Source organism: Lethenteron reissneri, chromosome 49 (genome assembly GCF_015708825.2).
Source record: "Lethenteron reissneri isolate LAM-NWPU_2019-01 chromosome 49, ASM1570882v1, whole genome shotgun sequence".
Taxonomy (NCBI): domain Eukaryota; kingdom Metazoa; phylum Chordata; class Hyperoartia; order Petromyzontiformes; family Petromyzontidae; genus Lethenteron; species Lethenteron reissneri.
Genome location: NC_083827.1, coordinates 9327135 through 9353660, shown reverse-complemented (window position 1 = coordinate 9353660; position 26526 = coordinate 9327135). Strand labels below are relative to the sequence as shown.

The 26526-nt window shown below is 45.0% G+C and overlaps 1 protein-coding gene across 1 annotated transcript in view; it reads left to right on the top strand.

The window, feature by feature from the left end:
• Positions 1 to 26526, top strand: part of LOC133354910 (teneurin-3-like) — a 417855-nt gene that overhangs the window by 53406 nt on the left and 337923 nt on the right. The window contains 1 exon segment of the mRNA XM_061572093.1: positions 19037 to 19116. The gene's annotated coding sequence lies outside the window, so the exon portion shown is untranslated.

The window sequence follows — 26526 nt, the reverse complement described above, 5'->3', positions numbered from 1 at the left end:
CGGTACAGTCACGTATAAAGATAAAATAATAAATTAAATAGTAGCATACAATTACATTTCTAAGTATACTAGATTTGTGTTTCTATTTCATTTATACCTGATGATGATTGCTTGTGTTGCAATCGAAACGTCGTATGCTAGTATTTAATTTATTATTTTATCTTTATACGTGACTTTACCGAAATAGCCAAAGAGTGACTCATTGGATTTCTCGATGAAAAAAAATGTTTATTCACATTCTGAAAATAGACTCGGTATATATATTATTAATGCATCCACATTCTGTAATTATAAGAACATAACTCATTTTAACATGGGTTACCTTTGTTGTTGTTGTTAAGACAGCAACAATTAATACAGGGAAAGTGAAACATATGTGGCCCCAGTTGTAATCGAGCAAACAATAGAAGATTGAGATAAAATGTTGGGAAAGAAATAGAATAACAGGCACAGATAGAAATGACAAAGATAGGGAACTTGACCTCAATTTTTTTGTGAAATGTTTTCGACTGTTTTGGTACAGTTAAGGCTCGCTCAAAGCTAAGGCCCAACTCCTTTCATTGAGATATCTTGTTGTATGGTATGGTCTTGTGTTTTAGATGTGAAGAAAATGACACCTCACTGTTTTAACACTTCACACTATTGTAGTTTCGGTGCTGCGTAACATGAGAAAGGAGTATAAACTGCAAGAGGGATGCAGCGTTATTGACAAATGTGTTTGCGTTTTGTTTTAATCATCTCGCCGCTTGTGCACCGACTGCCAGTCTGGTATCACAATTTTTTTGTTAATTTCGGTGGGCGTGCCTGCTTGTGTATCAAGGTTTTGACAGAAGGAGAGAAGGCTTTGTTTTGCCAAATTGCCTGCATTTTCGCAGGAGAAGAATTTGATCCATCGCCATCATCATCATCATCCACGGTCAAAACAGAGCCGGATGAAGGGGCCTCACTTACCCAAATTCGCTGCCGCTACCGCCACCTCTCACGATGCTGCGATGCAGTAAAGCACGTGTCCCTTTTTTATGTAAATACCAAGTTAAAAGCTTTCACAATGTCATATAAATGTCACAATAAAAAAACCCAGTCGAAACGACAACAACAAAAAACAACCCAGCAGAAATCATTAATCTCATGGCAGTGTGTGTGTGTGGTTAGCTAAAGTGCGCTCTATGCCTAAATATGATGAGCTAGGAATGCATTTCTTAGTTAGTTCATGTATGACTTGCCCTTTTAACCAGTCAGCCAGGTCGATCAGTCGCAGAACCAGCAGCTCGCAATCGGAAGGTTGTGTGTTCAACACCTGCTTGGGGTTTTCGACGCGGCCCATCATCCCATCAGGGTCAATACAATGAGAATACTTGGTGAGGAAGTCATCCGTGATTGTGTTATGGAAAAACTTGTCCCCGCCATCAGAATGTGGAATTGCCACCATCGACTTGAGTACTGTAAAGAAGAGATGAGCACCGACGCCTCAATGCTCATTTCAGCAAGAAATCACTTCGATTCATTTTTTTCATTTTAGAAACAGAAACTTGTACACGTGGAAAACATTACGCGGAACAAGCAACGTCAAACAACTAAAAGACTCCTTTGCCTGGTCTACATGTGAATTTAAACCGTTTAATAGTGCATTGATAGATGTACACGGTAATTGTGTCGTATCCGCCTTTGTCTTTAACATATGCATCATTATCCAGAGACATCTCGCAGCACGAAAATTCCAACCCCTGCAACTCAATTCGTGTGACGCGCTCAGCGTCTGCCACATCCATCACCGGCGTGCGTCGGGCGACCCCAGTTTAATCGGCAGACATCTCTCGTTCAGACTCTGCGCAGATAAAACATCTATAGAAGCTGTATTAGTTGTTTCTAATACAGCTTCTATAGATGTTTTATTGATCCAAATTATTATCGTATTTAAATAAATATTTTCACTTATTTGGGAACACATTTTTTTAGTGGAGTGCAGATGCACAGTTCACTCATCAAAATTCACCACACTGGGGGGAAGCGTGTTACATTTGAAGGGCAGCGCTGCCGCATGCACCAAGTGGGCCCTCCTGGGGAGAGGCAACGAAAGTATTGAATTTTATATTCAAGTCTGGCGCCAAGCTTGGCAACTGTGTGCAACTTGTTTAGCTGTTGTGTGTCACGATCGTCTTTGGTGGTGGTGTTGTGGAGGATAGTTGGTCAAATGTTTTAGTGGCACCGTCCCTGTGCAAATTAACTTGGAACTGGAGCTTCTTATTATTGTCCAGGGTGGGGTGGGGAGGGTGTTCAGGGTGTATGTTAAACTTTTTTCTCACCGTACGCAGCCAATTGCACTGATCGGAGGTGCGGGGAAAGGACGACAAACTAAAGACCGTCCCTCGCAACCCACCTTGCTGCTACTCTGGCCCGCTGTTCCCATTCTTTCTGTAAAGTGCAGTCTCCATCTCTCGACTCGAGCTCTCTGGCCTCTCTTCGCGTATGCGTTGAAGAAGGGCCATTGCTAAAAATGTCACGTACTATGATGGGATTTTCTCTCTTTCAAGGCCACTTATTGATTAATGCGAGTTGTTGTTTTTTTGTTAATTGTTCTTGTGTGCAAAACTGCCAATGCAGCAGCATCACTAAATAATGTGTGCCATATTAAAATTTCTGTTATAAATCCATTCTTCCATTGTTTCTGAATGGATTAATTATATCTGAATGGATTAGAAATGAGGAAAAAAGTAAGACATTTACTGGGTTTTTTTCTAAAGTTTCTTTAAACTGCTTTTATTGATATGCCTGGTCAAAATGGTGAATTTCAATTTTAACATTCTATCCCATTTTAACCCAATTTTAAGTTCGTGGTGTTATTTCTCTGGATATGTGCCCGGTCACAGTCGCAAATTGCGAAGCTATTTGATGTTTCATCTGCATTATAGCACTTAAATAGTTGTTCCTAATACAGCTTCTATAGATGTTTTATTGATCCAAATTATTATCGTATTTAAATAAATGTTTTCAATTATTTGTGAACACATTATTTTAGTGGAGTGCAGCTCCAATGCCAAAACGACCACGAACTGCTCTATCTAGAGTGCTCCCCTGTCTTCAGCGGCGAGGCTGGAGTGGAAATTACTCATTCCTATGGCGGGGGCGAGTCTCTCAATAACACACATCACTGTCAACTTCATCCCACGTCGAGGTGCTCATTTTGACCGACGATGAAGAGCGATAATGCCCTGAGTCGTCACCCAACCAGGATTTTAAACTCCGCTTCCAAGCGCCGAGCCATCGGGCCGGCCACGTTGATCGGTGGAGAGGTAAAAAAAAATATAAAAACGCCGCCCTCCACAGTGACAGTCTCCCTCCGCTCGCTCCCGTCGCGAGCACTCTGGGGTGGTGGGGGGAGTTGCGGGGTGGCGTGGAGCGGTGTGGGGGGAGAGGCGGCTCACCATGTGGCTCGCTCGCGTTCCGGCTCGAGGAGCCGGGCGGCCGGTCCTCCTGGATGACTGCGCCCGCTCTGTGGGGAGGTGGGGAGGGGAGAGCGGGCGCTTAATTTTATCCGTCAGATTGGGTTTCAAGAACAGTTAAGGAATTTCGATTTCCAGACTGCCTTTCTTGTTCACCCCCCCCCCCCCCCCCACTGGCTGCCCAACCCTGCCCTCTCCTCCCTCCGTGTCTGATGTTTCAAAAGAGCACCGTCTTTTTTTTTTGTCGCTTCTGTCCTCGGTTGTTTTGCTTGGTCAGCCCTCAGACTTTCATTCCCACCCGCGATGTTGACGAGGTGCTCGTTCTGGGCCCGGGCCACGCCGCTGTTCGATACGCGGCGTGATCATTTGCGGTGTGCGTGACACCCTGCGGGAAAAAAAAAACAACAACCAGCTTGCTTGCCTGCCTTCCTGGTCAGTGGCGTTGGTTTGGGACCGCTCCGATAAACCGGGCCCAGGTGAGCGCGGAGAATAATGGGCGCTTTGGTTCAAGTTAAGAAAATAAATAAAATAAACTTGATCGCTCTTGTTGGCAACTTAAGAGAGACACGTCCCACGGTAATGTGTTTTTAATGCGGTTAAACTTGATTCCACGTTTCTCCTAACTCCCGGAATGTATAGCTTTGATGGAGTCTACGTTCACGTTCGCTCGTTTTACAGCAAGTTTATGTTAAATTATCAATTTAAAGTATCGTATAATTTAGCCACTAATATTTGTGTTAACCGTTACAGTGGAAGTTATTGCACAGATTCCATTATTTCTATTAAATAATGTAATTGTGCATTTCTGTTTTTTCCCCATATTATTGACTTACGTGCAAATATAGTGTGGAAGAGTAGACCAAATACCCTCTAGATCGAAGGGATCTCTAGAGCACTCTAGAGGGCCTCTGTCAAGCAGTGATATAAGCAAGACATAGCAGCGCTGCACCTTTTTCCCGTACATGTAAATATGGAGTTCAATAGATACTGAAAATTGCATAAGTCATGTTTATGAAATGTTGTATTCATTTAACGCTTTGGTATTATATTGCTGCAGTGGTGAAGCAGCTGCAGGTGTCTCTGGAGGAAATGCAGGGCACGACCGTGACCTTCACATTGGGCGAATGCCAGGCTTCACTCGAATGAAACATAGGCCTTGGTATTTAAGTTTGTGTAACGACTGCACTGCCTTTAATAAAGACCACGAAATTATGAAAAGTGAAGTCAGGTGACCCAGTACAATTTAACACCTTCCTCGAAAGAGCTCGCCATTCTCCCTTCCCACACCTCCTTTCCTCTCTCACCTCGTCATGGCATCTTACAAAGGCGTTCAGTCTCCACCCGCCCCATCCCCCGCTCTGCAACGTGTTTTTCTCTCTGAAGGCTCATCTAGCCCCATCATTTTGGTTTTTGTGAGAGAAAAAAAAAATCTGTATGACCTCCCCAACCCGTGAAGCATTTGGGGCAGAAGGCTTAAGGGAAGGATTTTCGAGGATTGCGATGTTGCTGTGCCTGTGATGCGAGCCTGGTGTCCGCCGTGGGGCTCGCACGTGGCACTGCTCCGCATACATTAGCCACCCCGCCCCCCCTCCCCTCAGGTCTTCGCACCTGATCCGCTCACAAGTGACGACATCACATTGATCCCCCGTCGATTTGAGACCGAAACATTGTAAATGTTGTGGGTTTGCTCTCCAACACACCGCTGTGCTGAACTCGGAACGAATTGGCACGTTCTGTTGACATGACAAACCTCGCTAATTTGCCGTATCAGGTGGTGGCCGGTTTAACGACACATTTATAATTACATGATTTAACCCAAAAAAAACTTGATTATGGCGTTGTATTTTCCATTACAACGCTTGTGGTGTAATATTTACGGAAAGCGCTTTTCAAGCGCAATCAACGCCGCATGCACGTTGAGCTGAGGATGTGCAGCGAAGCGAGCTCGCCAGACTCGTCGGGCAGACCTGAATCAGAATCTTCATTAATCATGGAGCAATCCGATGAGCTATAAAGCTCTTTTAAAATCCTTTATATTAAGTTCGCTTGCTTGCTTGCGTGCTTACGACCGTGCAAATTTTTCGGTCGTTTTTTAACCCACTTCTCGTGATCCAATCGAGCTGACATTTTGCACGCAAACTCGTTGTGCGTGACAATTTATTTTAGTGAAATTTTTTTTCCATAACTTTACACTTTTTAGGATTTTTTTAAATATTTAATTACCAATTGCTTAATGGTGGCAGGCAATCATCTGACCCATAGGTGGCAGCCATCTCAAGCCAGAGGACGAGAGGACTCTAGCCGCCACGCATATAAAGGATTTATGGTGAAAAACTTTGTTTTTACGGGTTAATTTTTTATTAAGCTCGCAGGATGTCCAGGGGGGGAGGGTCAGAGTTACAACAACAAACAATACAAAAACCCGATAGGAATGCAAAGTATAGGAAAGTTAAGCGAATCACATTATTTTTAAATAAGAAAAAATATTTGTACTTTACCAGGTAAAGCCCACTGAGCTATTAGCTTCTCTTTCAGAAGTGACCTGGCCACCAAGTGGCTTATCTGGAAATTTATAGCGGCAGCCAATTACTGTAAACGCACGTTTCTTGATTGCATTCACAGTCAAAGTAGTTGAAAGTTGAAACCTTTGCCAATATATTTTGTCGGTTTTTATCCACCATTTCACTGCACTAAAATTCCCTGCGAGATAGCTTGTGGTGTGCTAAAATACGAATACATTTCAACTCGTATTACTTATGTGTGGCCGCAGTCAATTGGTCCACAAAATGCCCATCGAAATGCAGATGCCCTCTGCATTGCCAACAGTGCCATATTTTATAATATTTTTCTTTGTTGTTGTTTTTATCATGGACTAAACTTCAACGAATGCTCTAAATTTCACAGCCCTCTCCTCCCCATCGGCACCGCTGCCATTTCTCACCCCCTTGACATTACGTGTACATCATCGGAACGGAGCTGGAAGAAAAAAACTAAAACAAAATCACTTTATCGGTAAAATAACTTTATCCGCACAGTTTGGCACCAGCTATTATCGAGTGTGGTCGTGTCGCTACAGTTTTCTGCAGTAAGTGCAATGTATTTTAAAAACAACGGCGCTACGCCTCTCTAAATAAAATTAACGCTAAACCGCTTGCATATTCTGAAATCTGGCAGTGAACGGGACCACACCCTGGAACTTTCAGACATCTCTGAATGGGAAAACGTTCAAATGGCGCCGTGTCTGAAGGTGCATTGGCAATGTGGCTGGAGAGATGTGGAAAAGCTGTGCTCGCTGCGGTGCAGGCAAAAGATGGCGTCTTTGCTTATGCATGTGCAGGCCTGATTTCCTTGGCATCCACACGTGTGGGTGTTCATAAACATCGAGGCTGAAAATCGTCTGCAACAATAATTTGGGGTGGCGTTCACAACATTCGTATCGCCCAATGTTATCTTTCACGAGGGTGCCCTGTTTCACAGACCAGTTTCACAGACCAGTATAGCCTGCCAATCGAGGGCAATGCTGCTTTGTACTTTTCCCCCAATTAAGAAATTTGTTATGATAAATCGCAGGTAGCTGAAGGGCGTTTTTTATCTAATAAAATTAGACCAATTTGAACCTTGTTTCCAGCACCCAGCCTACGTACACTCTTTAAAATAATATCAAGGGACCTTAAAGCTGCACTCTGAAGTGGACAACGCACGTTTTTATGGTTAATACACCCACAGTATTAACCCAGGGTGGCAGCTGGGCTTGAACCACGAACCTCTCTGCAACAAGCGGCACACGGCGTTATACCGCTTGGCTGTGTGACCGCCCTAAGCATTGCGGACAGCCACCCTGCGCGGGCTGCTGTTTACGGGTCTGCAAACGTAAAAGGAAATTGCAAAACAAACGAGAAGACAATGTCTCTCCTCCTTCTCGTATATGTCTCAACCACTGAAAAAAAGTCAAATGTTTTGTCTTTGCACATCCTATCAGCTGCACGGCCTTCTACGAGTGCATGACGTCATCAAACGTCAGTTCCACACAAGCAAATGGTGGGCCGGTGTCGGAAAATCTAAGTCTAGTTGACTCATGACCTGCGGTTATTATGTGCAACTCGAAACTGGTAATGTTTCATCTCTTTCTAATCTATTACAGCATTAGCAGGATGAGCATCAATGGGCACTCACCCCCTTGCTTTTAACGTCGGGCTCTTTCTCCACCACCCCCCACCAACACCCCCTTCAATGTTTTTAATTTACAGAACATGCGTTTATTTTGTAATCGTTCATGCGTGCAGTTGTGAAGAAATGTTCACACCCGTGGTGATTAACATTGCCGTGTTACTCCCAAGTCCTGCATATGGAAACATGGTGTACAGCAGGAATTGAGATATTCATTACTCCCTATGTGGGGTTTTTTTTCCCCCTACGTATATGATCATGCGAGAATGTCATTTTTTTACATATATATTTTATATTCATGATTTTAACAACAATACCGAAAACAGACAGAACCACGCCACACATTTATCCGATTTACCGTAGCACACATATATAATTGCAGCGTTCGCCGTTTGTGACCTTAGAATTGGTGATCTTAGAATAGAGGGGAGTAGGAGGATGAGGAGGGAGGAGAATACGACAGGAGAAAGGTGAATCCTTTATTTTACCAGGAGATGAAATACACCCAATCGTGATGTGTGTACGCTGAACTTATTCCACAACGTACGTAGCCAACCATGCTAATCGGAATTGCCGGGTAAGAACAATGAGCTAAATGCCTGAGACATTTCCTCTACTTCACCTTCCTATATTTCAGTTTTTTTGGACAAATCCCATCAGCCACACCGCTTTTGAGGATGGTATTTTATTTTAAAACAGCATTGTTTGAATACAAAAAAAAAAAACTCGGGTCCAATTTTGACATTCAGGATGTCATCAGTAGTCTGGCTTGTTTCAACCATTTCTGGTGAACTAGCAAGATGTTTAAAATAATCAATTATTCACGTTGTTGCGGAGAATATGAGTGACAAATTAAGTAAAGGGAAGGAGGTGTATCCTCTATTTATGTTGTTGCCTTTGTTCTCCACAACAATGCTAATGCTCATTCTGGGAAGCTTCGAGTCACTTATAAATATACATTGACAGGGAAAAGCTCAGATCAGAAGCGACTCAAAGGAGGGCAGACTGACAAGACGTTGCCTTGCAATGCTGCAAAACGCACCGCTCGCTTTCATTCGCAAGTACGAGGCATTACCGATTAAAAGCAAACCACATAAAAAAAAATCTCAATGATGACTCCACAATGGCATATCCCACATGGCTTGCTTAGCTCGGGGCGAATGCGTTGTGTAAACTCGTCTTCCGCTTCTACTGCTTCACCACGAAATGTGACTGATGTGTTCTAAATTAATAATTTAAGCAAGGGCTCCGTAAAAATCCATCCCCTGATTCAATTCGTTGGTTTGACACATTCCTCGCTGACAGCTGCTTGCACCAATAGCTTTGGTCACACGCACCATCTGGGAGGAACGGAGGGAAAGGCGAGGAGACAGACACACAATGGAAGTCAACTGTTGTCATTTTTGATGAGGGTCTTTGTATTCTCACTTCCCGTTAAGAGTCTGATTACTTTGATGATAAAAAAAATTCCCCTGAATGATTTGTTTTTTGAGTAAAAGTTCAACACATTTAGCGGCTGTAATGTAGCTTAAAGTAATTTAAGGGGTTTTGAGAATAATATTGCATTGTGGATATATGCGATATATTGAATTAAATTCGTGTTTACGCAAGAAAAAAACTGTAATGTTACTTGAGGTGTTTTGATTTCTATGCCGCGAGAAATTAAAATCTGAATTTCTTGATTTGAACGGTGGAAAATATTTGACGACAGAATTGAAAAAAACAGACAAACATGAAATACAACAGAAACCTATTCGTTGCATTGTTGAGTAATACAGTGTTCATATTTTTGGATCTTTCCTGCAGTCACGAAAGCTTTAAATCGAAATTGAATGCAGTGTTGTGTACTACTATTGCATTTATGTAACCGCCGATGCAACTTTGATTCCCACGCCACAGCTAACATCAGCGGCAGGTGATACCAGAACCAATCCTGTCACCCCCCACCCCCACCCCCGACCTTTGCCAACAGGCACTGACCAGAGTGGTGAAGTATGGTCGAAAAAAAACACATGACCGACATGGTGTGGGGATGCCGTCATCTGTTGGGTGCCTTGGGAATGGCAAGGGACGCTTTATTTATTTATCTTGCAACATATTTACGGGTCAGAGTAGTTGAGGTGCATTGGCAGGCAGCATTCATGCCACGTTGTTTGGCTTCGTGCACGCCTACAAATGTAATATGCCTCTTCCTAAGGGGAGCTCCTCGAGAGGAGCTCCCCTTAGAGTGGGGGCCCTTCTGCCAGCAGTGGCGTGAGCAAGAAATTACAGGGATGCACCTTTATCTTAAACTTTATATATATGCATACCTCCATGTCAATTGCACTGCATTGCATGTAACTCCCATATAGTGAGCACAGTTCAATATTTTATGAGTAACGGTAAATCATATGTTCTGCATGTGCTGAATAGATGTACTTTACACACAACGTGCGTACATAATAAATGTAACCTACTTAAAATAAGACATGTTACTGATCACTATCAATAAATGAACACTTGGAGATGTGTAGTCATTAATTCGTCAACACAAACACTCCTACACTGCTTTTGTTTTTTTTACTTTAACAATAAAAACAGTCTAATAATCGTTGAGGTAGTGCTCAATTCCACGTGTACAGCCCTGCAGAGACAGTGGTGGAAAATCATGGTTCCTATGGCAGGGACGGGTCATACGACAAACCACTGTTAAATTTCGATTTAAAGCTTTCGTGACTACAGGGATTCATCTTCTTGGTTTTTTCGGTAAAGTCACGTAGAATGGAAATAATAAAATAATAATACATAATAAAATAATATAAAAAAACTATATTAATATAATATAATAATATTTTTTTTTTATTTCCATTCTACGTGACTTTACCGAAAGAACCAAGAAAGCACTGTTAACTTCCCCATGCAGTGGTACCCGTTTTATCAACCCTAGTGGGATGATGGGCTCAGTCACCCCCCCCCCCCAACCAACCAACCAGGATTTGAACTCTCAATCTTCCGATTGTGTGATGCTCACTCTACCGCTTAGCCATCTGGCCGGATTTTTTTACAATGAAGCCAATTCTTTTGTACAAAGCAACCAGACCAGATTTGTTAAATATATTCCACTGGTTATGTTAGCATATTATTTTACAGCTTAATCAGGAGCAGTGCTGTTATTTATAATTAGCTGGGAAAATAAAAAAACGCGTTTGGTAAATCGTCCGTGTTCCTTTGCATAATCACACAATCACCGCTATTGTTCGGCTCTATTTGCAGATTGAGTGTCTTAATAATGAGTGCATAATACACGGGGTGAACTGAACGCACATTTGCACATCACAATCACAGGGCCTGCATCGGGAGGGGGGGGGGGAGTACTCTCTCACACGCTCAAGCCAAAGGGTGCTCTTCTTACCAAACCTTTGAATGAGAGACGAACCCCCACTGCCTCACAGAGGAGTGCATGCGCTGGCTCTTTCCTCCGCTCGTTTATGCAAGATGTGAGACTCTCGGAGTTTCTGCCAATATATTTTTTTTAATTCGACGGCCAACTGAAGACAAGACCCGCGGAGCCATCGCAGTGCGTGACGCCTGCCTTCTATCGGGGTAGCGTGAAGTTTTGGGGCCCTTGTTTGAACTCGGGACCCCAGAGGTGCCAAACAAAGTGCTCCGACTCCCGGGGTCTGTCTCACTGAGTCACTCGGGTGCCCACTCATTAGTTTAAGCCCGAGTGTGAAGTTGCCATTCATTACTTTGACCTTGACGTGGGCCAACGACATTCAAAACGAAGCTGCTCTCATTACCTTCCGAATATATATATCTCTCTCCAAACATTCATCTCGCTCTGATGTGAAATGTCAAAAAGGCTTTGAAAATAATACCTGAATAAATATGGGCAATCGCCATAACCAATCGGAATGTGCCTCGGCACTGAATCCACTTAGCGGAGTTGCTTAATTTCACGAGCAACCATGAATAATATGGGAGGACAAAAACAAACATCCTCCGTGGTTATACCCAGAGTGGCTGTCTTGAAGGGCTCTTTCTCCTAAGAAAAAAAAAAGTGTGCTCACCCAAAATTGAAAAAAATGCAATCTCATTTTATCTCTCGGAGAGTTTGTTGGGTTCTCCGCGGCTCTCGTAAGAAACGCACGGGATGCCAGCGATCACGCTCTTCCTTGCCGCCGCCTCGCGTTGGCTCGCAATGTCGGGCAGACGGCGGCTGGCCCAGCGACCTGTGTGCTCTCGACACGGTGTCCGCAGGCAACCGCCCCCTTGGGCATGGCCGAGCAGATCACTCGTGACACAAAGCGCCCGCCGTGTCTCTCCCTCCCTCCCTCCCTCCCTCCCTCCCTTCCTCCCTCCCTCCCCTCCCTCCCTTCCTCCCTCCCTCACTTCCTCCCTCCCTCCATCCCTCCATCCCTCCATCCCTCCCTCCCTCCCTCCCCTCCCTCCCTCCCTCCCTCCCTCCCTCCCTCCCTCCCTCCCCCTCCCTCCCTCCCTCCCTCCCTCCCCTCCCTCCCTCCCTCCCTCCCTCCCTCCCTCCCTCCCCTCCCTCCCCTCCCTCCCCTCCCTCCCTCCCCTCCCTCCCCTCCCCTCCCCTCCCCTCCCTCCCCTCCCCTCCCTCCCTCCCTCCCTCCCCTCCCCTCCCTCCTCCTCCCTCCCCCGCCCGCCCGCCCGTCACATGGTTAGAGATCGACATGCAAGGCTCAAGCGTGCGTCCACTGTGAGAATAGCGATTGATTTAATCAGGGCTGACGTAATCGATTATGCCTATTAATGGGATTTAGAGCGCTAATAATGCCAAACCAGTGGCTGCCCATCCCCCCACCCCAGCTGATGACTTGTTTACCTACGAGCGGACTGAACGTACGCGGTACGTGCGTAGGTCGAGTTTTATTAAGCGAGTCGGAGGCTCATTGACGCACAAGTGGTCTTCGGCAAGGGAGACCGGATTTCAGGGCCTTGATTTCAGCCCGAGCTGTCTCGGGCAGAACTCCAGAAAATTATCCCGGCCCCCACCCCACTAAGCCTCCCATTATGTGACGTTTTGTAACGTAAAAAAAATGTAACCGCAGCCATGTGAAAAATTACGCGATCATACTCGTGGTCTTCAGTGGATGATCTCAATCTGTTACGCTGTGTTTCCAACCGTGTGCGTGCTGTAGGGTTCAAGGCGCAATGTTGCTTATTGAAGCGACCGTGGCCATGATTTACGCTGCAGACACGAGTGGCTTAACCAGTTATTAATGTTGCCTAGTTTTGATTTGTTTAAATGTAATTGTTTTAAGCAGTGTTTTGAAGCACTTATTCAGGCAGTCTTTGGCAATCGACTTTACCATGTGTGTGGGCGGCCACTGAGCCGTTTCTGTGCATGTGTCAAAGACAAAACGGTTTTACTTTTTTGGAAAATACCAGCAGCCTTCCTTTTGTATAGTCGCTTGAAAAAAGCCAACTGGCTACAATTGTAATTTTAGTTTTGTTATTTTTGTAAGCTGTTCGACGGCATCCAGGGTAGCTTTGTGGAGTCCGCTTGCTCTATCAGAGGACGCGTGTTTTGTTTTGGGGTAGCTTTGTGGAGTCTATGCGTGCATGTATGGTGGACATCTTTTGCACCGTACGTAGCCAATGGTGCGAATCGGAGGTGCGAATCTGCTTGGCTCCACCAGAATAAGCATTTGCAGTTTTCGCGAAATCCTTTGTCTTCCATTCTTGGAAGAAATCTCTGCACCCTCCTGCGTGGGTTGTTATTGTTGGGACACAGTTCAGAGCAGTTCCCATTGTTGTCGGGGCAGAGAGAAACCAGAGCTGTTCCTTGGTTGGTTCTTCATTTCGGTTCTTGTTCGGGGCACTACTGTGTCCCCCATGTCCGGAGAGTTGGTCTTCTTTATCTTGAGTCGATACAATAGCACCGATTCCGCTTCTGTGCCCAGATTTAGACTGCAGAGTTATATTCCGGTGAGTTTTCCAGCAGCGTCGGCTTCGTTAGTGGCAATCTTGTCGAGTATCAGCCACCACATATCACAAACAGCTCCATTGTGTCTCCCATCTATCTATACTTCTACTTCCCTCTCGGTAAAAAAAATTGTATTCACAAAAAATCCCATCGCATCAATTCAGTGCATTCGAATATTCCACGCAGGGCTTTTATATGCATCACATTGCAATCAGCAAGATATTTTTTTTTTCATTCTCTGATTCCACTGTTAGCTTTGCTCTAATTATGCTTCTACTTGCTCACTGAATCGAATACTGCAGGCAAAGGTCACCCACAAGCTCTGTGGTCGATCCCCGCTTCCCCGTTCGTTCCAGTTGCTAAATAGAGCCCGCAAAAACGTGCACTGTGCCGTGGATAATGGCGTGACTGCGCGCCTTTGTGGCGACCTACTGTGGCGCATTGCATTCGTTGTCAGCTGTGAGGCGCACGATATTTTCCGAGGATTATTTTGGCGATTGAAGCCCTAAAAACGCGCATTTAAAGCCGCCCCCAAAGCTGATAACTGCCCCGTGCACTGGATTTCAATGGGCCACAACGGTGTCATGAATTGGAATTTCTAAATCTGCCGAGCGCGCGGAGACGTAATTCTTACTTTATTTTCATGGAACCCCACCGTGAGTTCCCATCGCTCAGTGCGAGCAATGCAGGTGGACGCCTTGTTCAAGCAGCTTATATAACAACATAAACAACAACGGGTTGTTTGTGAATATGTTTTTGATGGCGTCATCGATTTCCCAATGTGAATTCTGACTATTAACGTACACTCACAACATTGAACTGACATCACACCATCCAGATACTCACCATCAACATCCTCATCATCATCATTGTAAGTCATGATCAATCCACTACGGTCAAACAGTCTATCTGGTGCCTGCACGGGAGCCTATTAGTATTGCTCCATCTCTGCAGTGGATGTCCCGTTTGTGCGTGCTCGCTGTTTTGGCTCCACTGTATCAACCATCAGCCATCATCCTTTCTAGCGACGTGTCCTGCGCAAGCCCAAATAATTTTTTCACGGTGTAAATTTTGACTTTCACCTACATATGGTTCTCCAATCCATATATGTGTCTATCGGTCTCACGGCGTAATTCCAAGTTTGAACGTCTTCCAGCGTCTTTGCACACTTTTCAGGTGTTGTTTAAATGTTTCGTCAAAGTCGGCGCGTCGGATGCATGTGTCAAGAGCTGGTAATATGCGCAAATTAAAAACTTTATTTTACCCGGCAACAAAATAGCTGGTGGCAAAAATTTTCATTCAGATGGCATCATTGTTTCCCCCCGCCTCCCTGTGGAATTCACAGTAATACCGATATTCCCCGTGTGAATTCTGGACTCTATTAATGTGGACCTACAGCACTCGTATCGATGTTAACACGTCAACCTCATCGATACATCGTTACTGTCACCGCGCCTGAGAGAGAATCCTGTCCATTTCCTCCTCGTGGGAAAATGTCAGTTTTAAGGAGCGAGAGGCATTTCGACGGTGGTGTGAACTCGGGATGCCGCGACATCGCGAGCGATGTTACGAACAATCGCACTTGCGGGTCTAGGGCATCGTTCGTCGTGTGAATGATTATCATTGCTAGTTTTTACATATAATTTCCCCGATTAAATAAAATTACATTTTCTAATGAAATGCTTGTATCATATTAATGATAATGAAGAGTTCACAATAATAATATTGCGGGTTTTTTTGCAGAAGAGCTATTAACCAGCTCTATCAGGTACCTTGCACAAATCTGACCAGATAACTTGACGTCACGGTGGTTTTAACTTTTCAGAATTTCATCGCAATCTAACGGCGCGTGCATTTTAAGCGTAATATAGCAAGGCTAACAACGATTTGCGGAGGCTTTCCTTGGGTGAACACAACAACTGTTGATAGCGTCCCATCGTGTCGCGTGCAATTACATCGCGGCGGCGGCGGCGGTGACCCTCGTATGTGAACGTTCCCGCTGGCGATGTTGCGACAGCGACAGACAACGATGGGGGAGGGGGCAGTGATCACGAGGTCTTCGGGCTCTCTAGCCAGACGCGGAGGGTGGGTGGGGGGGGATTCACGAGAATGGGCCTCATCTCCGTGAAATCCATTTTCATATTCTGTTGGCAGCATTCACAAAGCCTACCGGGAGTTCCACTGACCGTGCAGTCCAGGGCAAAAAAAAGAAAAATGCTTTCCAGCTAAGCAGGAGCATCGTGGAGTGACAGAGCGGTGTTTATTGCCGTCACGGAAGTCTCGAATTTTCTAAAAAGCTGTCGCTTTGGATATTTGAGTTCAATAACCGCGTGGCTTCATCCCAGCAAAGTGCTACTTTTTCGCATATTGCTATATGCTTGCCATGCCTGAGGTATGGCGTAGTCGGAATTAGGCTTATGCGTTGCTGTACAGAGTGTTAATGCGGTGTCTCTAAGTTACGATGTCTACGCATACATTGTGTAAAAAAAAATACGGCATCTCGCTGAAATTATGTAAATACAATAGCGACCGTGCTTGAACGAAATATTGTGTTATAACAACAAGTTATCATCATAAGTCGTAATACATGGAGGGAAAAAAAACTATTGATTTCCTACACAGTTCACCATCTGTCGCCTAAATATCCGCATACACTTGCGTATTTCAAGAAACGTGTGAACTCCTTGATCACAAACGTAACTGTGCTGTTTGTTGCTGCCCGCTTGGTGCATTTGGCCATTTGGTCGCCGTGCTCAGCAACCGCGATTTATCAAAATAACAAAAAAAATGCCCTCGTACCTTGTGGTGTTGAGAGCTTAGGTTTTAAGTCTGTTACGTCAATTATTATAATGCACTCAATTGAAATGTTTTGTCTTTGAAAATGATTAACTTTCCGTTGTTTTGGATGTGTTAATATCTCAGTGTGTGCGTTGCCCTTAATGAAGTGCACATTTAGCGGATGCTCGCTGCGCGCTGTTGCGCGATGCTGTTCAATTGTGCAATTTCGTTTTCGCGTGCTGCTGTATGAGCGGAGCGTAATCCCACGTTTAAAAGAGTGTTCGGAATGGCACAAAGTTGCCTCCATTGCTCACAGTGCCTCTCGACAGCGCTCTCCTCGTCTTCCTCGACCTGGTCAGATGAAAAACACAGCCCCAAACTGTGTTGCAAGGCCCCAGAATGTTGTGCTAGGCACGGAATACAGACTCAGAACGCATTGCAATGCAGCATGGTCGGTGAGAGCATGTGATGCTTTGGTTCTTTCGGTAAAGTAACGTAGAAGGAAAACACATTTAAACAATAGAATACGACATTTCGTCATCAGGTGGAACTAAATTTGAGATAGAGACAAAACACAGACACGGAGACACACAGACAGACACACAAGCAGAGAGAGACAACACAGAGACACACAGAGAAAGACACACAACATAGACACACAGAGACACACAACATAGACACACAGAGACACACAACATAGACACAGTCTGTGAGTCTATGTTTTGTCTCCCTCTGTGTGTCTCTCTGTTGTCCCTCTCTGCTTGTGTGTCTGTCTGTGTGTTTCCGTGTCTGTTTTTGTCTCTCTCAAATGTAGTTCTACCTGATGACGATTGCTTGTGTTGCAATCGAAACGTCGTATTCTATTGTTTTATTTATTTTATTTTCTACGTGACTTTACCGAAAGAACCAAAGAGTAATTCCTGCAGTCACGAAAGCTTCAAATCAAATTTAAAGCATATGATGCTCTTCATTTGCTCCCGAACCATAATGCTGCACTGCTACACATAATACACTATTTCATACACTTGCTTTTTGTGTTAAATAGGGACCCATAGATTGAATCGAGTACTTTTGCCGTCATGTGCATCTGGTAACACACCAGCATTCGTTCAAAAAGCCTGACCACTGATGACACCCAAAAGGTCAAACCTCCTATTAGAGTTGCCTTGCTTAAATTAATACTGCTGGTTCACATGGTCTGGAAAGTCAATAGGCTGATGAACTGAACACACACATTTTACTTACAAGTGAATTTCTGATGAAAAACATTTTTAACTGGTCAAGTTTACTAAAACTATGGAACAATGGTCCCCACTTCGTGTAGAGCAGAGTACTTCTTCAAGCGTGGAAACTCTTCCACACCTGAGATTCCCGCAAGGTCTATTACTGCGATTGCAGGATCACGTGACAAGGGTGGCAGCTTAGGGCAGGCCTGCATCTAGCAGCGGAGTGACCATGGCTGCTGATGATCACGTGACCCGGTGCACAATCAACTGCCCCCTGCTTCATACAAATTTGGATGCAACTCACTGGGGCAGCCACATTCATGGGCATCTCTTTGTTTATTTATTTAAATTCAAGATGCACGCTGACGATGTGCGTTGCTTTGTCTTGCTGCACATATTTGCGTGCATATTTGAGAAAAATGTAACTCATTATCGCTCCTATTTAAAAATTTAGGAGCTGTTGATCATTCTAAGGGTTAATGGTCATTGTAGCAGGGCATTAAATAATATTTATTTACACCCAGCCCATTAGCTCCTTAGTGCTAGCTCAATACCTTTCATGGCCCTAATACTGCTACACTTAGCTGCATAGCATATTAATAATGCATAGTGACATGCTGCCTAATATATAGCATTTATATGGTGCACGTTATAAACTTAAGACACGTCCAGGGGTTCACAGTATTTTCAAAAATAAACTTTCTACGTTTTTTTTAAACTTGAAATAACATCGTTGTGCGAGAGTGCTGATATAATCGCATGACATACACACACACACTGTACGAATATTATAAAGAGAGACATGCAATATCCTGCAGGGCTCTGCTACGTTTTTTTTGCGTTCACGCATTTGCGGTGTCAGTTCCACGACAACTCACCACTTACGACTTTTTTGGGCTCATTCATCAGTCGCGCCCTCAACTTTCCAAGCGAGCAGCAGATGAGACGAGAGTGAAACCTCGTCTTGCGTTGCGCTCAAACGTGATTTGGTTTGTGGCCATGATCAGCGCTTTGGGAACCGTGCCAAAAGCGCTCCGAAGAAGAAAACGAATGAAAAGCAGCTGGCGTTACACTTTGTTGCAAATGTGCATGCCGTAAATGCTACGGCCCGGCTCGGTTATTCAAGGAACACAGCTTTGGCGAGGCCATTTACCAACATCTGATCTCAGCAGTTCTGCTGGCAGCATTTTGAATGTATTTCGAGCCATTAAACTGACAGGAGATCGATAATCTTAAAGACCAATAAATCATACACAAACACATCATCGTGCGTGGCCGTGAGATAGCCTCCTTTAATATGCATCTCGCATGCAAAGAGCGATTCTGAAATCGAACAGAAAAGGGTGGCATATGGACGTGCGAAAGGAAGATTATGATGAGCTAAGAACGATTAATTCCGTCCAGTGCTGTGGAGCAGCGTTAAACATGTGATAGGCAATTTAAGTAAACGACAGCATGCCTAACCATTGTCCACCGCTGCTGGGTGTGTGCAGTGTGGAGTTGCCGCTCGATAGATTGGAGGCGGTGACTGATCGTGGTGTGAAGACTTCCATGCCCCTCGTTCGCGCGCACGGTGAGTGGAGTTCACTCTTCCTCCCACGAGCGCGTTTCACTCATGCAGCCTCGCGGCCCCCGGTGCTCCTCCTCGTCCGCTGCTGCTACTGCTTCTTCTTCTTCTTGCATTTGCCGTCAAAGGTCTACGTCCAAGGACACGTAACGGCTTGTGTCGCCGCTTCATCACGTTCAATTCAGACTTCTCTCCCCACCGTCCATCCGTCATGTGGGGACAGTCCTCGGCCGGCAATGTGGACGTCTGCTCGATTGGCAGCTCTGCAGTCGCGTGCGGTAGGGGTGGCACGCAAACCGAAGACGGTGCCAAGTCTGCGTGCCAAGGTGCCCGTAGCCACACGCCAGCCTGTGTTAAGCGTGGCCCAGAGCAATCTGGGTAGCCGCTGAGCGGTGCAGTGGAGGGTGTGAGGCAGAGTCCGATCCGATCGCCGGGCTTTCTGCCACAGTTGGTGAGCGGGTCGCTTTGATGAGCTGAGGAGAAGTTGATGGGACGGCTACCACCGCGAGACCCTTGAATTGCTACGCAAGCTGCCCAAGTCGCGCATCTACTTCCATTTTTCTTCTTGGTTCTTTTGGTAAAGTCACGTAGAATGGAAATAATACAATAATAATAATAAAATAATAATAAATAAAACATAATAAAATAATTCTCACGACGTTTCGGCCACAACGCAAGCAGCCATCCTCAAGTGGAGAACAGGTCTGTCGAGAAGACAGAGTCTGAAGCAAAAAATACTTCCATTTTGAAAAAAATACTTCCATTTTGTTTATTGTTAGTATTATGCTTCCTGAATGTGCTGTTTACGTTTATACGCTTGCTGCAGTACAGCTTTTTGAGATGCTTGGTTATTCAGATGCCATAAAAATTAAATAGAAAGTTGGGCAATGGCGTTGTTGCTCAGCGCACTGTGTCACGATAAGCGTTGGGTGGAGTGCGAGTGCTTTGAACCTGGCTATCTGAGTTCGATTCCCGGACAGGGCGAGCATCAGTGGTGAGTGATATCAGAACTGGTCCTGATTCCCTCCCCCCTTCACCAATCCTCACTGGTCCAGTATGGTGAAGTATGGTCATACAACCCTAAAAACAGCTTGGAGAAAACGTCATCCAGCAGTGGTTGACAAAGGGTAGAATATTATTGCTATTGAAAGCATTCAAATTATTATTATTAATAGTATTATTATCAGTGTTCTGTGGAAGGACCTTATTTTGAACAGGCTGCTCAATCACCAACGTTTTTGTAAAATGCGCCTAAAATGGCTTATGGAATTCAATATATTACGGCAAATGTGAGGTTTATGCAATGCTTAGATTCCTGAACAGACAGGATATTGTCATGAAGTGAATGACATCATGCTTATTTCTGATCTGCAATGAGTCTCACGGTGAATGCGGATTTCAAACATCGTGGTCTTTTTTTTTTAGATCGGCTTAGAACACCACAGAGCTTCTGAACAAGAGCTATTCATTCGTTTCGTCCCTTTAAGTCCCACCTCATGTTAACTTTACCTTACCCTGACGCTTTTCTGATTCATTTTTATTTCATCACGAATTGAATTGTCAGCAATCATGGCTGCCCCCCCCCCCCCCCCCCAGAACGTTGTTTAGGTGAGAATTTCATTTTGTCATTTTTAGAAGATAAATTCTTGCTATACTACATGGCAGGAGTTATGAACGCATTCAAATGTTAGCTGACTTCAACTCGCAGCAGTGTCACTTTCCCAACAGCCTGTCTCTGACATCTCTAATCCTTTCAAGCAAGAACAAACAGAAACAAAGATTAATGTCTCTTTTCTTTAAAAAAAGGATTGACGTGCTCTCGTGTTGATTGGGCCCGAGTTGCTGGCCGAAGGGTGGCGGTTCGATTTTAAAGTGAATTTCAAGTGAATCCGCACCTCCGACTTAGCACGGTTGGTTATGTACGTTGCGAAAGAAGCTCAACATACATGCATACATTTGCTTGCCACAGATGAACCACAGTACCTTGATGATCTCGTCAAGCAGCATAAACCATCACGTGAACTCTGGTCATCCTCGCAGCGATATTTGGCTGGCCATTGAACAAAGACGGCCACTGCATCGAGCGCTTTCAGATGTACCTCTGCGGCCATCTGAAACACTCTTCCTTCTGATATGAGGAAGCCACTGGAGCTGTATACTTTAAAATTATACAGATTGAAAACTCATATCTTTAATACTGCTTTTTGTGATTAGTTTGTTGTCTTTCCCCTGCACCTCCGATTGTCACGGTTGACTACATATGGCGTGAAATAAGTTCAACATACATGCATAGAATTGGCCCTCGGCTATCCGGCGGGTTCTTGGGATGTTCTCTCGTCGTGTGCCCTCTTTAAACTCCCTCCATCCGGTCCCGTTTTGGAATCTCTACTTCATTTCTTCTACGGTACACAAACCTGGCCCACGACCATTTCCTCACCCCTCCTTCCTTCAAGTCGTGCAGCAGCATGTTCCTTTCTCTGCCTCCTTGGCCACTTTCTCAACATCCTTCGTAGAACTCCCTTTGTCGAGCTCTCCCCCTGTGAGAAATTGTCCAATTAATAAAGTTGCCTTTTGTTGAATCGTCGTTGCACGTGCAGTGACGCATCACACGCAGCGTCATTACACCCACAGCATTGTCGCGAACGGCATCGCACACTTGGGCTTTACACATGACATCGTCACATGCAACATCATTGCCAGCATCCCTCTCGTGCAGTTCCTTCATAAAACCTTCACCAATGAGAAATTGTACAATCCACATTTTTGTGTTGTTTTCATGTATGGATTGTTCTAATCACATTTTGTTTCGCCTATACACCTCCTTCAGAACTTCCACGTGACTCTTTCCCTCCATTCCACACAGATGGTCCCTCGTTCAATGCCGCAACTCACACATCTCCAGGCATTCCAGTCTCCCTGTGTCGTTCTTTCTCAGTGGCCCCAGGTTTCTGCCGCATACACAAAGCGACACGGCGCACACAGCCCGAGCGGTCTCACAGGTCACGGGATGGGCACTGGGGGAGAACAAAACCCAAGTTCTGGAACAGCTTCCTTGTAATTGCTTTCAATCACCGTGTTCGGGGAATTGTGCGAGAAAGGGTAAATAATAAGACTCTCTTAGCCGATAATAAAGTAAAAAAAATCATTCCAGTTGGCGCATGTGCCCTGGCCTATTAGTGCATGTAGCTGTCAGCGCAGCGTGTACAAGACCTTTAAAAGAAATGAGGGATGGATTTATACAAAGCGCTCTTGTATGATTAATTTAACACACCGGTCACATTCATTTGTGACAGATCGACAAAAAAATAAAGCAGCCAGGTGGTTATAGCTTTATTAATAATTTGCCATCCTAAATAATTCTGCAGATACATTATGGATTTTGTTGACTTGAGGTCAGGTGTTTTTATTAGTGTTTTGCAGAACAACAAATCTGTGCTGCCTGGTGTTATTGTATCTTTTGTGCCAAATGTTAACGCCACGTCCCCGGTAAGTATTTTAATTAACTGATCCGTAATGTATCAATACATTGCTGGATAAAAGCCTCCTAAGGGCCGAACAGTTTGTGGGATTTATTTGAATGGGCATCCACGGCCACGCTGGGAAGTGCGGGTTGATGAAGGTGGAGAGGCATAAGTAACATCGAGGTACTGTAGAATATGGGATTTTACTACACCGCCCTCTGCGGCACAACATGTAGGCCCCGTAGCAGCCTGTGACAACCTGTTTGTGTATAGGTGGTCACCCACCCAAGCAAGGCCCCAAAATATCTGCTAGTTTTTGAGATCTGATGAGATCGGGTGCGTTTTCAGTTGATTTGGGCACAGTAGAAGTAGTAATAATGATCTTTATATTATAAGTGCCTTCCATATAAAAAAATCTCAAAGCGCTGTACACAAAAAAACAATGTTAAATAAAAACTGCACACACAAGTCTAGTGGGTTCTACGGAGGCACACACTTGAACTTGGAGGCAACACGTTTATTAACACACCTCAACAGGGTAACTACATAAACGTAACAACGGGTTAACTAGACCACAACAGGGTAACTAGATAAGCGCGTCATTCAGCAACACACTGCCTGACCCACGATGCCGAGCGTGAAGACCGAAGACCGAGGATCGAAGAGACGCAGCACTAACGGGTTCCATTTCAACAGACAGCCGCGATTGCTCTCGGGACCTCCCTTTTATACTCCGAGAGGCGTGGCCTCACTCCGCCTTCGGCCACGCCTTCTTCTGGATCTCACCAGAAAGTTCTCGACCGAGCATCACGTGTCCCTCAAGCCCCCTTTTGACCCCCTTCGCTACCCTGTCCCGGTCACGTGCCCTCTCGTGTTCACCCAGAGTGTCACGTGCTCACCTGCCCTCTCTCTGACCGCCATCAGAGCCATGCCCCCGAGGCCCGCTTCCATGCCATGCCGACTCTGGTGCCAGAGAGAGTTGCTCAAGACGCGCAGTTCCACTCTTGTGACAGTAGCTGGCGCTAAACGTGATAATGACTCCATTTACGTCACTCACAAGTATAGATAGTATACAATCGAAATACGCCCAAAGCTGATGATAATAATAATAACAATAATGACAACTACGTATGTATGTTGAACTTATTTAGCATCGTACATAGCCAACCGTGCTTATCTATGTTGCAACTACAATTTGTAACATAATTCAAATGAGGAACAAGCTACGACGAAAGCCAATAATAATTATACGAATTACAGTGCAGGTAGAAATCCATTGGCATTGCATGTGTAGCTTGTGGGATATGGAGATGAAAGCTTTGTGCTGGGATGTCTGGCTGGGCATCATTTTTCCCAGCTTCCCCTGGTTGAAGAGATGGCATCTCGTTTGCCGGTGGCACTATCCCCGCCGCCCCCAAGGAAAGTTCTGCTGACACTTAAAAAAAAGCAGACAGCTGACCCGTTGTTTGTCTCATCGTGCCTGCAAGCGTTCGGCTTCTTCACGAGTATGCTGGAACAGGTCCACATTGTTATCAAGACTTATGCAGCTGTGTGATAAAATTTCCTATCTATATATATTAAAAAAGAAATAACTGCATGGCTATCGGTACAGCGTGACCAGTCTATGCACGTAACCACCATGCATTGTCGTTGTACTACAAAGGATAAAACATTCGCCATTGAAAAACTATGCTAAGTCAAGCCAATACTGCCACTGTCTGTGTATGTGTCAAGAGGTCAATGATGGTGGCACTGGGTTATGGTCCCATTTTAGACATCCAGAGGGTCACTGCGATGAGCCTCTGCCGAACACACAAATGGCTTCTTTATCCTCCTATCTTGAGCCACGCGGTGAAACATAACTCTCTACAGGCGAGTGCTGATGTGCCCTGCTCCATGAAGGAAGTTGGCTTCGAGGATTAAAAGGCACATTCCCTGGGTAGGTGGCCGGGTGGCTTAGAGGAACGTGTGCCTCGGTGCCACTTCTCTGAGAACCCGAGAACAAATCCAGACGACCGCTTTGCAAATTTCCCGATTCTCAAGTGTGACGCGAGTTGATGGTCTCAGCCCAGTCAACAATGACCATATTAAAAAAAATCCTCAAATGGATAAATTCCACATCTGACAATTGAATGTATCAGTTGTGTTGTCATGCAAGACTATTGACCTCACACGGCAGAGTGGATGGGGACGCCGCGTCCCCCTAAAGGCGAAGAGGGCCACTTTGAAGGATTTTTTTCTTTCCAGAGAGGCCGGGAGTGAATCATCGCTTCCGCGGGACACTCTCTCTGGACACGCGCAGGGTGCATCCATCGCTCTCCGTGTGGAATTTTCCTGAACGGAGTTTTTCATCTCGTGACGTGAAAGTGATTTGCCACAATTGAAATACCGTTGTGGAAAAGTGGCCGATTTAGTTTTTTTTTAAGCAAAGAGCGCAAACCTGGAAACGAGAAGTGTCTGTGCTGGGTGTTGAAGGGCAGGATTTGTGGTTTCATATCACGTTTAATTTTTGGGATTTAATTTTTTCATTTGAAGAAAGCACTTTAATACGACGATTTAGTTGCTATAAAGTTCCCTTCCTAGACCTACATTCGTCGAGTGATATTCTAACCGGACCCGGTGGGGGTCCCTACTTGCAACATCCAGCACTGACCAGAGTGGTGAAGTATGGTTTATCATGATATGGCATCTGGTAGGCCTTCATTCAGCAGTCGATAGACGAAGGCCTGTAAATGATTGTGTTTATTATTACTACTATTTAAAGTTACTTTACAATTACAAACTTGAAAGCCAATACTTTGTTCATACTTGTAACTCCAAGTGTCCTAAACCTGTGTGGCATGTCAACAGCATCAACGCGTGCCCCTCTGTGGCCTGTACCGAGATGAACAATAGTCAGGCTTCAAAGGACAGGTTCAGTTTGACGGTAGAAATATGTAAAGATAATCAAGTGTGATCCACGTTAAAAATCGTCATCGTCCTTTCCGTATTCTTTAATGCCGGTACTGATTGCTGCACGCGTGTTTGTCTATATTCATATACGTACTCTATGTATATAACGTGTGTTTGTGTATATTTCGGGGAGTCGTATTGTAATGGTTAGTGCCCTGCGCTGATAACCCAATGACCCGAGTTCGATTTTCCACTCACGGCCAACATCAGCGATGAATATCTGAACTGGTTCTGGGCTTCTCTTAGGTCGACTCAGCCTAAAAAAAATAATATCTGTTGCATTGTGTAAACATCAGCACTGGGGAGATAAAGGTGGTCAGGCATGGTTCTGGCTACCCAATACTCATGGTGTGCTGCATTCCCATGAATCGGTGCTCTCTTAACAACACTTTCCCTAACATTCTGTTGAGGCTATATGGGGATGTTTGTCTTTGTGTATGTATAAAAATCTCTTTATCTCAAGGCACTGTGATGTGTTTTCCATCTTTGCGGGCTTACTGGATACTTGATGAGCACACGCAAGGGCTTGGGAGGGCATGGAAGCACAACCTTCTATGTTCAATGAAATCGATCAGAATATAACATGCGGATTTAGAGGTATCTATTCATACACAGTATATTCACACGGGGCGTGGGAATGGGGCTCGGTGAATAGCAGCGCGTTATTTTCACGTGAAATGGAAAGGGGAATACATCGCTCATTCGGCCAATTCTCCGTCGGTAATGCCTCGTGAGTGCTGCGGTGATATTTCGTTAGTCTGGCCGTATGCCGCGCTCCGTGCGGGGGTTAGGACATTGCCCGCTTGTCAACTCAATGTTCTGGTGGATAGCGGGCTTGGTGATTCGTTACGGGTATATATCTCGCCGAGCTTCGTGCTCCGGCTGGTTTTTCTGGCTTTGTCTGGGGGGGGGGGGGGGAATGGAAGGTCAAGATATATTCTCATTTAGTTCCGCACGCAAGTTATGTGTATGCCACGAGTGTTGTTTTACGGATATGTTGGCG